The 12,500-nt window shown below is 40.1% G+C and overlaps 1 protein-coding gene across 1 annotated transcript in view; it reads right to left on the bottom strand.

Moving 5' to 3' along the window:
* The window catches only part of plcb1l (phospholipase C beta 1-like), a 249,808-nt gene that overhangs the window by 2,049 nt on the left and 235,259 nt on the right, over positions 1-12,500 (bottom strand).

Here is a 12,500-nt window from a genome sequence, read left to right as displayed (position 1 = left end):
GCCTATATAAAACACAGCGCAATCAGCGCACACATGGACATATATGATGATGTGAAAAAAACATTTTAATAATTTACTGGTAATGTTTTCTGTGTTTTCGGCTGCAGAGATTAAGACGACGATGCCCACTCGCCATCTCCGCAGTGGTGGACGCGCTTATATGCTCATTTCAAATGGATTACATAATCAGAGAATATTTATTTTCCATTGGAATCTGTTCATTCAAATGTAGACATTTCAAGCTTTCTATAGATATATTTCTGATGTCTGTAAGTTTCAGTTCATTTATGTGATGCGCTCAAGTTCAAGACCGAATCGACAGAAAGCACCATTATTTTACACAACGTTTTGTTGTTATTGTGAGTTTACAGAAATAAAAGTAGACCCTTTACAGTTTGCATTACTCTTATCTGTATGACCAAAAATGACTATTTTAAGTTAAATGCAGTGATGTGTGTGTCATGCAGTAAACACACTCTCCACACAGACACTTGGATATGCGCCTAATAATAGCGCACATTTGTCTAGGTTAGCATTAGAGAGTGGACTTGTAAAGTTGCTGCTACTTACATGTTTCAAATTATATTAGCCATATTTGATGACGATAAATGATCGATAGGCGAATGTTTGGATTTCCAGCCTTTGTGATTTCGCCAATTCCAGTAGTGGTTGTTTTTTTTGCGACTAACCGATTAATAAAATCTTATAATAAAGTCTTCTAGTCGACTAACGGTTAGTGGACTATTAGGGGGCAGCCCTAGTACTGTCATGCACTGGTTTGAGGAGGTTTAGACAAGCAGGTAAAAGAGAAGCCTGTTTACCAACATCGAAAACTAAAGCAAACCTCAGCCAAGTATATTTGCACAGCCCAGTTCCTCAAACCGGTTGAGCGCCGTCATCCCAAAGGTCTCCTTCTAGAAATCATATTTCCAGCATCTGAGTTCAACATGACAGGGCCAGATGGATCCGCACAAAGCTGACCCACTTATAGAGGACATCTGCTGTCCCCCTGCTGGCCGAGACACAGGCCCGGATTAAAGCGCATCTCAGATCCGCTGGCACACGCAGAGACGCCCGAGTGTGTGTGTGACGCCCGAGTGTGTGTGTGACGCTAATCTGCGACTCCTGTCGACCTTTCCCACCTCACGTCTTTATCACCCGCGGCCGGTGCGGAGACAGAGGCCGAGACACACTCTGTCAGTTCAAAGCTAGACTAAAAACACATCTCTTTGACCTAGCATTCACATAACACATTATAGACTTCTATAATTCAATGTTAGGATGCATAGATTAGATCAGCTGGAACCGGGAACACTTCCCATAAATCCTGATGTACTCGTTACATCATAAGAAGAATGGCGTCTACGCTAATGTTAGTCTTTCTGTTTATCCCGAGGTTAGCCTGCGCACATATATATTCAAACGCGCATACCTATAAACACATATTACACATGTGCACGCCGTCACTGTTTTCACAGATTCACATTTTTGAAGTTTACACAGAGATAATGTAAAAAAAAAAAAAAAAATTCAAACTTGCACCTTGGATCTGTTTCAAAGTTTACGCTCTCGAGCTCCAAACACTGTTGTGTAAATGAACGTCCAGAACACATTAAAAGTTTATTTTTCCTGTTAGAACGGTGTCGTGTTAGCGGCCCCTAATGATCTTTACAACGGAAGTGAATCAATCAAACTAACTTTATCTGGACAATAACTTTATTCTAGATCTGCTGTAAAGCCTGAACACTCTCTGTTACTGTAATCTCCTGTTCTCACTGTAAAGCTGCTTTGAAACGGTCTATATTGTTAAAGCGCTGTATAAATGAAGGAGACTAGACTTTTGGGGTTCGAGTGAACGGAATCGTTCTGTTCTGTCTTAACCTAATCAAGCAAACAAGTAAAAAATACCAAGCCGTTCTCACAGACTCTACGGCACAAACAGCGAGAAATAACTCTGGATCCGTTTTCCTGTGAGCCATTCGATTCGCTCGAGTCATTTCAGCACTTCCCTGTTTGAAACTATACAGCAGAATTGTGGTGATATACAGAACACTGACAGATCCATTCCCACCAGCCATCAGTGGAGCTGGACCGGGGATTCACACACCCACTTTAAGCCAGTCCAAATCCGATTATTTGTGTATCCGATTGGAATCTGATCTAAAATTATTGATGTCCACGCTGTGTATCGCAACTGTTTAGATCCGATGTGTTCGTATGCAGCTCTTTCGTTTTCTGGAATATCTGCATTGGTTTCTATGGCAGTGACGTTGCGTTGGTAGGAAAATGCCAAAAACAGCAACAACCGGAACAACTGCAACATGGAGGGGTTTGCAATTCAGATGTTGTCAAATTTTACACCATGTAAATGTGTATGCATGTGCTGGATTATGAGTCTTCTGAGGCAGCGTCTCCACCGGATTATAAATATGTCTCCGTTATATTGTCATTTTCTGCTTTTCCGGCACTTTGGAAAAACACAGCATTTTTTCGGCAACAACTTTCAGCATTTTTCCTATAACAACGTCTAACGTTTACATTTTACGTGGCGTGAGAAAGTCACATAAACAACGCGAAATCCGATCAGAGCGGTCAGACTGAAACGGATTTCCAGAAATGCATTTTAAATAGGAATTGAAACCACATATGAATGTAGCTTGAAACAGATTCGTAAAAATTGCATTTCATGTGATTTCATGCTGTTCACATTAGCTAATTCTGTTTGGATTTCAATTGGATTTGCACAAAAATCGGATTTGGACAGACAGTCTGAACATGCTACTTTCAAGTCAAGGCAAGTCACATTTATTTATATAGCGCTTTTTACAACACAGAGTGTTTCAAAGCGGCTTTACAGAGATAACAGGAGAATAATGCAACAAAGTTTGTTTCCAGAAGAAAATAGCGTCACAGTCCAGCTTAAGTAAGTTCAGCGATGGTTCATTTTTGTTGTAAAAAAGTTATTAATTTACTTAATTTATTTGTATAGCGGCTCTGGAGAAAACCGTGATGTCATCGTCCAGCTCAGTTCAGTTCTCATATAATGGTGTCAATGCAGGAAATCATAATATTGTTGAATATTAAATTTAATGTCCCCAACTGAGCAAGCCAAACGCCAATGGCAACAAAGGCGAAAAAGGCGACAGTGATCTGATAAACTCCTCAAACTCCAGCGGTTCGCCCCCGTTTCACCTAAAGAGGCCTGGAGATGAAAGCACGGCCCATTCTAGTTCTGTTCCCTCCCGACTCAGTTAAATATGTCTTTCCTCAAAAGACTCGTCATCTGTCAACAATCCACACACACTCTCACGTCCAATCCACACACACTCTCTTAAAGTGCTGAGGGAGGAGAATGACCTTCATCCACATCTGTCCTAATTCTGCTCTGCCATCGAGGGATCGAGCTTATGAAATCTAGATGAAATGTTCCCGTTTCGCACTCGTCATGTAACTGTGTGTGTGTGTGTGTGTGTGTGTGTGTGTGTGTGTTCACTAACGGTTTAAACTCTAAAGTGAGACTGCCCAGCAAGCAATTTTGCGTTTAAAAGACATCTAATAGCCGTCCAAACACAGCCCTGACGGCTAGGCTAAAACAAGGCAAAACTTGGGCTGTCAGTGAAAATTGAATAGACGTCTAAACAGAGCCCAAGATTAGACTAGTCATCAATTAGATAAAGAAATGAAAGGAGTGAAGAAATGAAACCAAACACCTTATAATCACGGTTTACTTTGCTTACATGATGGAATATCATACATCTCGCAAGTTATTCTGGCAAAAACGACATGTAACCAAATTCAAGGTTCTTCTTCTTTCTTTTAATTTATTTATATAGCACAGGTAAACACAACTGATGTTGACCACTGTGCTTTACATAACAAGGAAAGCATGAAAAAGAGAAACATCGTAATTACACAATATAATCAAACCCACAAAACCCCAAAAGGTTATTTTGGCTAGAAGTGTGTTACTCTTAGCCGGACTATATCAGGTCTATAGTTAACCTACTCACAGCTGGACTATATCGGGTCTATAGTTAACCTACTCATAGCTGGACTATATCAGGTCTATAGTTAACCTACTCATAGCTGGACTATATCAGGTCTATAGTTAACCTACTCATAGCTGGACTATATCGGGTCTGTAGTTAACCTACTCATAGCTGGACTATATCAGGTCTATAGTTAACCTACTCATAGCTGGACTATATCAGGTCTATAGTTAATCTACTCATAGCTGGACTATATCGGGTCTATAGTTAACCTACTCATAGCTGGACTATATCAGGTCTATAGTTAACCTACTCATAGCTGGACTATATCGGGTCTATAGTTAACCTACTCATAGCTGGACTATATCGGGTCTATAGTTAACCTACTCATAGCTGGACTATATCAGGTCTATAGTTAATCTACTCATAGCTGGACTATATCGGGTCTATAGTTAACCTACTCATAGCTGGACTATATCGGGTCTATAGTTAACCTACTCATAGCTGGACTATATCGGGTCTGTAGTTAACCTACTCATAGCCGGACTATATCGGGTCTGTAGTTAACCTACTCACAGCTGGACTATATCGGGTCTATAGTTAACCTACTCACAGCTGGACTATATCAGGTCTATAGTTAACCTACTCACAGCTGGACTATATCGGGTCTATAGTTAACCTACTCACAGCTGGACTATATCGGGTCTATAGTTAACCTACTCATAGCTGGACTATATCAGGTCTATAGTTAACCTACTCATAGCTGGACTATATCAGGTCTATAGTTAACCTACTCATAGCTGGACTATATCAGGTCTATAGTTAACCTACTCATAGCTGGACTATATCAGGTCTATAGTTAACCTACTCATAGCTGGACTATATCAGGTCTATAGTTAACCTACTCATAGCTGGACTATATCGGGTCTATAGTTAACCTACTCATAGCTGGACTATATCGGGCCTATAGTTAACCTACTCATAGCTGGACTATATCAGGTCTATAGTTAACCTACACATAGCTGGACTATATCAGGTCTATAGTTAACCTACTCATAGCTGGACTATATCGGGTCTTTTGCTGGGTGGAGACCTCAGCATCTGATGCATGGAATCAAAGCATTGAGTGTATTCTGGTGTAAAGAGCTCTGTTTGTGCTCCTCGGGTTTCTATCGAGTGACAGAAGTTCCCCTGGCGAGAATCAGGAGGACCGTGTGAATTATTAATGAAGAGCCGCTCATCAAACACACACGTGTGCCAGAGAGAGTTAGCGGGAGACTCAATCTGCTCCATCTGTCTCTCGCTCTACACACACAAACATTACAGGATCTTTGACACTAGCATGACTGAAATACCACAGCGTGTTTTTAACATTACGCTGCTATTAATAGTTAATTTAGAAATGAAAATACTCTGTCTTCTCAGATCACGTGCATTTGTTACTGTATTAGTAAATATTTGTTAATGTTAGTGAATAAAAAATCCAGCTGTTTGTTCATGTTAGTTCTCAGCGCATTAACTAATGTTAACAAATACAACCTTTGATTTTAATAATGTATTAGTAAATGTTGAAATTAACATTAACTAAGATTAATAAATGCTGAAGAAGTATTGTTCATTCTTAGTTCATGTTAACTAAGGTAGTTAATTATTGTTAAATAACGAATCTTATTGTAAAGTGTTACCAGAAACCGTTTTAAAATTATTATCTTATTACCCATAACAGTGTGCAAAACAATCATTCTAGCAACAAGGCGAACACTTGAACAATATTACCATAGGCCTGTTAAAACTGAAGTCCTCTGGGTTTATTTTACAGTAAATACAGTTGATAACTGAGGCTGCGTTTGAATAAAACAAGAGAGACATGAAAGAAGTGTCTCAGATACCTGGAGCAGAGTGTTGCTATTGACGACGGTCATTATTGACGAATAATTGACCTCGGAATGTCACGACTGACCAATCAGAATCAAGCATTTCAGAGAGTCATGTAATGAATAAAGATTTTTTTCCATATAATACATAAAACACAACAAAACTATCATCATTTGCTGAATAGAGAACAAGATTTGTGAGATGGTTAAAATATTCCTGTCAGTATTACGACACATCAATAAAGAGAATCCTGCTATAAACAAATAAAGCACTGAGAAACCATCATTATTCCAGGAGTTTCCCTGTTCTCCACGTGTCCTGAGGCTATTACAGGGTTAATAGTGGGATGAGTGTTGCCATGGAGACGGCACAGATCTGTGTTTGTGAAGTCACAGGACTGTTCAGTGTGTGTGGCCGATAGATTCATTCAACATCAGCGTCTGCCACTGTCACACGACAACAAGTGTACAAACACCTCAGAAACAGCACAAAATCAGTGTCCCAAAATACACACTGTACATTATTCCACAGCTTCTCATCTCTGGCCCTCGAGTTCAGCTCAAACCCTCTGCCTGTGACTTTATTAACTCGTTCAGGTGTGTTTGATCAGGACTGGAGCTGAACACCTGCAGTGTGCACTTATTCTGTGCACTATACTCTTATACTGTGCACTACATTCTTGTTATGTGCACTATACTCTTATTCTGTGCAATTCTGTGCACTATAATCTTATTCTGTGCACTATACTCTACTCTTATTATGTGCACTATACTCTTATTCTGTGCACTATACTCTTATTCTGTGCACTATACTCTACTCTTATTATGTGCACTATACTCTTATTCTGTGCACTATACTCTTATTCTGTGCACTATACTCTTATTCTGTGCACTATACTCTACTCTTATTATGTGCACTATACTCTTATTCTGTGCACTATACTCTTATTCTGTGCACTATACTCTACTCTTATTATGTGCACTATACTCTTATTCTGTGCACTATACTCTTATTCTGTGCACTATACTCTACTCTTATTATGTGCACTATATTCTTATTATGTGCACTATACTCTTATTCTGTGCACTATACTCTACTCTTATTATGTGCACTACATTCTTATTCTGTGCACTATACTCTTATTCTGTGCACTATACTCTTATTCTGTGCACTACATTCTTATTATGTGCACTATACTCTTATTCTGTGCACTATACTCTTATTCTGTGCACTACATTCTTATTATGTGCACTATACTCTTATTCTGTGCACTATACTCTTATTCTGTGCACTATACTCTTATTATGTGCACTATATTCTTATTATGTGCACTATACTCTTATTCTGTGCACTATACTCTTATTCTGTGCACTATACTCTTATTCTGTGCAATATACCCTTATTCTTTGCACTATACTCTACTCTTATTATGTGCACTATATTCTTATTATGTGCACTATACTCTTATTCTGTGCACTATACTCTACTCTTATTATGTGCACTACATTCTTATTATGTGCACTATACTCTTATTATGTGCACTATACTCTTATTCTGTGCACTATACTCTACTCTTATTATGTGCACTATACTCTTATTATGTGCACTATACTCTTATTCTGTGCACTATACTCTTATTCTGTGCACTATACTCTACTCTTATTATGTGCACTATATTCTTATTATGTGCACTATACTCTTATTATGTGCACTATACTCTTATTCTGTGCACTATACTCTTATTCTGTGCACTATACTCTACTCTTATTATGTGCACTATACTCTTATTCTGTGCACTATACTCTTATTCTGTGCACTATACTCTACTCTTATTATGTGCACTATACTCTTATTCTGTGCACTATACTCTTATTCTGTGCACTATACTCTACTCTTATTATGTGCACTATATTCTTATTATGTGCACTATACTCTTATTATGTGCACTATACTCTTATTCTGTGCAATATACCCTTATTCTTTGCACTATACTCTACTCTTATTATGTGCACTATATTCTTATTATGTGCACTATACTCTTATTATGTGCACTATACTCTTATTCTGTGCACTATACTCTACTCTTATTATGTGCACTATATTCTTATTATGTGCACTATACTCTTATTCTGTGCACTATACTCTTATTCTGTGCACTATACTCTACTCTTATTATGTGCACTATACTCTTATTCTGTGCACTATACTCTTATTCTGTGCACTATACTCTACTCTTATTATGTGCACTATACTCTTATTCTGTGCACTATACTCTTATTCTGTGCACTATACTCTACTCTTATTATGTGCACTATATTCTTATTATGTGCACTATACTCTTATTCTGTGCACTATACTCTACTCTTATTATGTGCACTACATTCTTATTCTGTGCACTATACTCTTATTCTGTGCACTATACTCTTATTCTGTGCACTACATTCTTATTATGTGCACTATACTCTTATTCTGTGCACTACATTCTTATTATGTGCACTATACTCTTATTCTGTGCACTATACTCTTATTCTGTGCACTATACTCTTATTATGTGCACTATATTCTTATTATGTGCACTATACTCTTATTCTGTGCACTATACTCTTATTCTGTGCACTATACTCTTATTCTGTGCAATATACCCTTATTCTTTGCACTATACTCTACTCTTATTATGTGCACTATATTCTTATTATGTGCACTATACTCTTATTCTGTGCACTATACTCTACTCTTATTATGTGCACTACATTCTTATTCTGTGCACAATACTCTTATTCTGTGCACTATACTCTTATTCTGTGCACTACATTCTTATTATGTGCACTATACTCTTATTCTATGCACTATACTCTTATTATGTGCACTATATTCTTATTATGTGCACTATACTCTTATTCTGTGCACTATACTCTTATTCTGTGCACTACATTCTTATTCTGTGCACTACATTCTTATTATGTGCACTATACTCTTATTCTGTGCACTATACTCTTATTCTGTGCACTACATTCTTATTATGTGCACTATACTCTTATTCTGTGCACTATATTCTTATTCTGTGCACTATACTCTTATTCTTATTCTGTGCACTACATTCTTATTCTGTGCACTATACTCTTATTCTTATTCTGTGCACTACATTCTTATTCTGTGCACTATACTCTTATTCTATGCACTATACTCTTATTCTGTGCACTATACTCATATTCTTATTCTATGCACTATACTCTTATTCTGTGCACTATACTCATATTCTTATTCTGTGCACTATACTCTTATTCTATGCACTATACTCTTATTCTGTGCACTATACTCATATTCTTATTCTATGCACTATACACTTATTCTGTGCACTATACTCTTATTATGTGCACTATACTCTTATTCTGTGCACTACATTCTTATTATGTGCACTACATTCTTATTCTGTGCACTATACTCTTATTATGTGCACTATACTCTTATTCTGTGCACTATACTCTTAATCTGTGCACTACATTCTTATTCTGTGCACTATACTCATTCTTATTCTGTGCACTACATTCTTATTATGTGCACTACATTCTTATTCTGTGCACTATACTCTTATTCTGTGCACTATACTCTTATTCTATGCACTATACTCTTATTCTGTGCACTATACTCATATTCTTATTCTGTGCACTATACTGTTATTCTGTGCGCGTTGTCACTGACACCGCCTTGGACGCCATCCCAGATCTACCAGTCATGGAAGCACTGGGCACCCCACCTACCCTGGAAGAGCTCAGTAAAGCCATTGACTGTCTCGCTTGTGGGAAGGCCCCTGGGAGTGACGGTATCCCGCCAGAAGCCTTGAAAAATGACAAACCGGTGCTGCTTCAGCCCCTACACGAACTCCTCTGCCTATGCTAGGATCAGGGCCACATCCCTCAGGATATGCATGATGCAAACATTGTCACGGTGTACAAGAACAAAGGAGACCGCAGCGATTGCAACAACTACCGGGGTATCTCCCTCCTCAACATCGCTGGCAAGGCATTCGCCCGTGTCACCCTGGTGCGCCTACAGACCCTAGCCTCCCGCATCTACCCAGAGTCCCAGTGTTGCTTTAGAGCCGGCCGGCCAACTGTAGACATGATCTTCTCACTACGCCAGCTGCAGGAGAAGTGTCGAGAGCAGCAGATGCCTTCATTGATCTTACGAAGGCATTTGACTTGGTTAGCAGAAGCGGACTATTCAGGCTTCTACAGAAGATCGGCTGCTCCCCAGAACTGTTGGCTGTCGTCACCTCGTTTCATGATTTGCTTTAATGGCGCAACATCTGAGTCCTTCCCCATCAGCAGCGGAGTCAAACAAGGCTGTGTCCTCGTGCCAACACTCTTCGGCATCTTCTTCTCCATGAGCCTCCAGTACGCCTTCAAGGACTGCAGTGAGGGAGTATACATCCACACCAGGGCTGACGGCAAGCTGTTCAACTTCGCTCGTCTCCGCGCCAAGACTAAAGTCACAAAGGTACTCTTTCGTGAGATGCTCTTCGCGGCTGACGCAGCCTTGACGGCCCACACCGAAGATGGCCTGCAGAAGCTTGTCAGTCTTCTTTCCTACGCCTGTAAGGAGTTTGGACTGACCATCAGTCTTAAGGAAAACCAAAGTCATGGCCCAGGAAATAGACTCCCCTCCAACCATCGCCATTGATGGGTACAACCTGGAAGTTGTCATGAACTTCACTTACCTCGGCTCCACCATCTCCAGCTCTCTCTCCATTGACACAGAGATAAACTGCAGGACCGCCAAGGCAGCAGCGGCCATGGCCACACTGAACCAGAGGGTCTGGAACAATGCTAACCCCACAGAGAGGACCCAGCTGCGCGTCTGTAAGGCCTGCGCGCTCAGCACACTCCTCTGTAGCAGTGAGGCGTGGACCACTCACGCGAGGCATGAGAAGAAACTCAACAGCTTTCACTTGAGGTGTATTTTGCGCATCCAGTGGCAGGACAAAGTACCTAACACAGAGGTTCTGGAACGCACCGGCATTAGAAGCATGTCTGCCATACTTAGCGAGAAGCGCCTTCGTTGGCTCGGCCACGTCAGGAGAACGGGCCCAGGCCGCATTCCCGAGGACCTACTGTACGGCGAGCGGTCAGAGGGCTCCCGACTGACTGGACGTCCACGACTGCGCTACAAAGATATCTGCAAGAAAGGCATGAAGCTGTCTGACATCAACGTTGGCACGTGGGAGAGCCGGGCAGAAGACCACTCCGTCTGGCAGCTTGTTGTCAGACAGGGCGTACAGAAAGCAGAGGAAACCAGAAATAAAAACCTTGCCGCAAAGAGAGTCAAGAGGAAGGAAAAGCAACTGCAGCCTCAGCACACATCATCTTTCCCCAGCAGAAAATACAGCAGAGATTGCCATTCAGAAGTCGGGCTCTATAGCCACTCGCGAAGGTGCAGATAGAAAATCACAAAAGAATTACAGAAATTGGAAGCTACACCATCGTCTCCTGTAGACAGAAGGCTTATTTATTAAACTTGTGCATGCTTTCACCACCAGCAGGGTGGATTACTGTAATGGACTCCTCACTGGCCTTCCCAAAAAGACCATAAGACAGTTGCAGCTCATACAGAACGCTGCCGCCAGGATTCTGAGCAGAACCAGAAAATATGAACACATCACACCAGTCCTCAGGTCTTTACACTGGCTCCCAGTTAGATTTAGAATTGATTTTAAAGTATTATTACTGGTATATAAATCATTCAATGGCCTAGGACCTCAATACATTGCAGATATGCTCACTGAATATAAACACAACAGATCACTCAGACCACTAGGATCATATCAGCTAGAAATACCAAGGGTTCACTCAAAGCATGGCGAGTCTGCTTTTAGCTATTATGCTGGAACCAGCTTCCAGAGGAGATCAGACGTGCTCCTACAGTAGTCACATTCACATCCAGACTCAGAACACTTCTGTTTAGCTGTGCATTTACTGAATGAGCACTGTGCCGCTGTTCGTCCGACTGTTTGTACTGTACTGTATTTTATTTTTCTAAACTGTTTTAAATATTCTTATTTCTTTTTATTATTTTAATTTCTTCTATGTAAAGCACTTTGAATTGCCATTGTGTATGAAATGTGCTATATAAATAAACTTGACTTGCCTTGCCTTATTTAGTGCACTATATACTTTTTATCTGTGCAATATACTCTTATTCTGTGCACTTTACTCTTATTGTGTGCACTTTACACTAACACATAGTACATGAAGTGTCCAAAGATCCACACTTTGTTCTTTTCCGTTTATTAAGTGCATCATCTGCGCATTTGAAGAGCACTTTTTCTCGTTGAAATTTTCAGAGTGAACATACTAATTGCACTTTTATATATTTATCCATTTATTTATCCCATAAAATGGTATAGAATAGAACAGAAGTATGTGAACTGGGCTGCGGGCCTTATGACGAGGCGCTAACGTTCCCCTAACTAACACTGGGAAGTTCATGAACACACTGCCAAAGTCAATCTGAAAGTCATATGTAATCAGCCAGACTGAGGCGTGGTGCGCGCGTGAATCCGTGAGCAGGACGATATCACACACACACACACACACACACACACACACACACACACACACACTGAGGTGTGACAGCAGC

The sequence above is a fragment of the Scardinius erythrophthalmus genome, assembly GCF_964197995.2.
Source record: "Scardinius erythrophthalmus genome assembly, chromosome: 11".
Classification (NCBI taxonomy): domain Eukaryota; kingdom Metazoa; phylum Chordata; class Actinopteri; order Cypriniformes; family Leuciscidae; genus Scardinius; species Scardinius erythrophthalmus.
The sequence above is the reverse complement of the archived record's forward strand: the minus strand, read 5'-3'. Positions and strand labels throughout refer to the sequence as shown.